The 3,141-nt window shown below is 36.4% G+C and overlaps 1 non-coding gene across 1 annotated transcript; it reads right to left on the bottom strand.

The window, feature by feature from the left end:
• Positions 1-96: 96 nt before the first annotated feature.
• On the bottom strand, positions 97-203 carry LOC129677807 (U6 spliceosomal RNA). The gene has a single exon (XR_008720266.1). It is a non-coding gene; the product is annotated as a U6 spliceosomal RNA (small nuclear RNA).
• Between the last annotated feature and the right edge of the window lie 2,938 nt (positions 204-3,141).

Here is a 3,141-nt window from a genome sequence, read left to right as displayed (position 1 = left end):
AAGAAAGAAAGAAAGAAAGAAAGAAAGAAAGAAAGAAAGAAAGAAAGAAAGAAAGAGGGAAATGGGACGCAGACCTCAGTTTCTTTTGGGGGAAGACAAAATATGGATCGCTTCACGAATTTGCCTGTCATCCTTGCGCAGGGGCCATGCTAATCTTCTCTGTATCGTTCCAAATTTAGTGTATGTGCTGCCTAAGCGAGCACTAGAAAAGATCATCCTGAGTGAAATATCCCAGAAGGAGAAAGACAAACACGGTATATACTCACTTATATAGACCTATAAGATATGATAAACATAATGAAATCTATACACCTAAAAAAGATAATCAAGAGAGCAGACATGGGGTAAGATTATCAATCTTCGTTTAGAAAGACAGATGGGATGCGCATTGAACAGATGACAGGAGTCTACTGAGCGCATTTGAAAGACTCTAACTAGCAGTGTTTTCAAAGCAAAGACTCATGACCAAACCTTTGGCAGAGTACAGGGAATCATAAGAAAGAAGGGGAGTTAGTCTGATGAGGAAAGGATAGGAGCTCCACAAGGACCAAATATATCTGGGCACAGGCTCTTTTCTGAGACTGACATGCAACCAAGGACCATGTATGAATGTAACCTAGAACCTCTACTCAGATGTAGCCTGTGGTAGCTCAGTAACCAATTGGTTTCCCATAGTGAGAGGAACAAGGACTATTTCTAACAGGAACTATTTCTAACAGGAACTGGCTCTTTGGCCTCCCCACCCCCCAAGGGAGGAGCAGTCCTGTTAGGCCACAGAGGAGAGCTTTGCAGCCAGTCCTGAAGATACCTGATAAAACAGGATCAGATGAATGGGGAGGAGGTCCCCCTATTAGTGGACTTGGCAAGGGGCATGGTGGAGATGAGGAAGGGAGGGAGGGACTGGGAGAGAATGAGGTATCTGGACACGGCTGGGATACAGAGTTAATAAAATGTAACTGATAAGAAAAAAATAAAATTCAAAAAAACAAAAAACAAAACAAAACAAAAAACAGCGTTTCCTAAGGGGGGAAAAAAAGAAAGAAAGAAAGAAAGAAAGAAAGAAAGAAAGAAAGAAAGAAAGGAAGGAAGGAAGGAAGGTAGGAAGGAAGGAAGGAAGGAAGGAAGGAAGGAAGGAAGGAAGGAAGGAAGGAAGGAAGGAAGAAAGGAAGGGAGGAAGGAAGAAAGGAAGGAAGAAAGGAAGGAAGGAAGAAAAGAAAGTTTTACATCTAATGGAAGGTGTCTAGTCTCGGAAAATCAGTCAAGCACGATTTTGTCCTGTGTCTCCCTGTGAATGGCCAGAGCTTAGGTTTACATTTTCAGACAGTTGTTAATTTAAAAGTTACCAATGACATATAAAGTACAGCTCTCAAGCACAAGATGAAATCCTGAGTACGTTTTGTTCTTAGTAGCAAAATGCTGACCGGGAGAAATGTTTTTCTGGTAGTCTCATTATACATTTCTTTAAAGATGAAAGTTTCTCTGTCTTATTTAGTCGTGATAGAATAGATAGTAAATCGTTTATGTTTTGCACTTTCATATATCATAAACAAGTAAAAAATACTATATGGACAGTATGTTTAGAAAAAAGAAAGAACATGTTAAAACTTGAAGCACAAGAGTACGACTTACAATGTCAGACATCTCAAATAAATTTTAAAGCATTTAGATGCAAGATAAATTGTTACAAACTACACACATGGATTTACCATAAGAAACTTAAAATTTGTGTGCTCTAGGGAATATATATGTCATAAAGTCAGTACTTCAAGATCCTATTTGTTCCATTTCTCTGAGAACTCTCTTCTGGCTCAGAAAAAGAAGGGCATGTTTGGAACATGTTTCTGTCTGGAAAAATAATGTAACATTGTCCTGAAATATGTCATTGATCAGACATCAGATTCAGGCATTTATACAGGCTCACATCTGAAACAATAAATACCAAGGAAGCAAATGTTCCCCAAAGGACCTGCTCAGTTGACCAAGTGTAACCCATATATTTTGTAATGACTGTGCATAGTTCATTCAATGATGTATAATAAATACATGGCCAAGAGAGGCATGAGATTGCTTCTCAATGAAGATCAATACATTCTCCATCTTCATTATAGATATCCAGAAGTTATTTTCATTATGGTTCTACATAAAACAACAATCTACAGAACTTCCTTCATCTTTCTTTAATTTACTGAACACAATTTAATTTAAAAGATGATATTTTTCTTGATATTGTATATTTGACTTCATTGTATATTCTAAATGTCAATTTTCTGTTTGCTGATAGTTTGCAAAGTTTATTTAATTCAGTAGACTGCCTCTTTACTAGATCAACTATTTCCTTTTTCTGTACAAAAGTTTTCTAGTTTTCTATTTGTTATTTTTTTGTTTAATTTTTTGATACCTAGGGTCCTGTTTATAAACTCCTTATTACATATGTTAGAGACTTCTTGGCTTTTTTTTTTTTCCAGGATGGGGGCTTACTTTCTAGTTTCATTCTCACCAAAGTCAGAATGCCTAGTATCAAAAAAAAGTCAACTGGCAGCAAATTCTGACCAGGATATGAGGGAAAGGCATTGTCCATGTTTATTGTTGATAGTAAAGTAAATTGCTGTAGACAATGAAGAAATCAATGTGGAGAATATTTCAATAGAAAGAAATAGGTTTACCATATGACCTCAGTAGTCCACTTCTTGGAGTGGAAAAAAACAGAAATACTGATTGTCGGGATCCTGCTTTGGGACACTGCTGGACTCTTTTTTTTTTTTTTTTTTTTTTTTTTTTTTTAATCATAGGACCAGAGATCGATGGCTTCTGATTTCCAATTTTGAAATAGTTTTGACAGTTTCATTGATTATTTGTTATAAATTATCATCATATGAGACATTTTCTCCATAAAATTGTCTAAGGTCTATGTCAGTAGTAACTAGTTCCAGGGTTAATGCAATAATTATTTTCATAGCAATTTCTTTTTTCACCCCAGAATCTTTTATTATCAGTTTGAGAGATGCTTTCAGGAATTAATTAAAGCAAGGTGGGTGTATCCAGCGACCTTCAGCCCCCAACTTTATAGGAAATATTGGAGCACTGCACTGCATTTTCCAATGTGTGTGCCTCTTTGTAGACTCTACTAAAACACCTTTGACC

This window comes from Psammomys obesus, unplaced genomic scaffold (assembly GCF_907164565.1).
Source record: "Psammomys obesus unplaced genomic scaffold, mPsaObe1.curated_primary_1811, whole genome shotgun sequence".
In the NCBI taxonomy this organism is placed as follows: domain Eukaryota; kingdom Metazoa; phylum Chordata; class Mammalia; order Rodentia; family Muridae; genus Psammomys; species Psammomys obesus.
The sequence above is the reverse complement of the archived record's forward strand: the minus strand, read 5'-3'. Positions and strand labels throughout refer to the sequence as shown.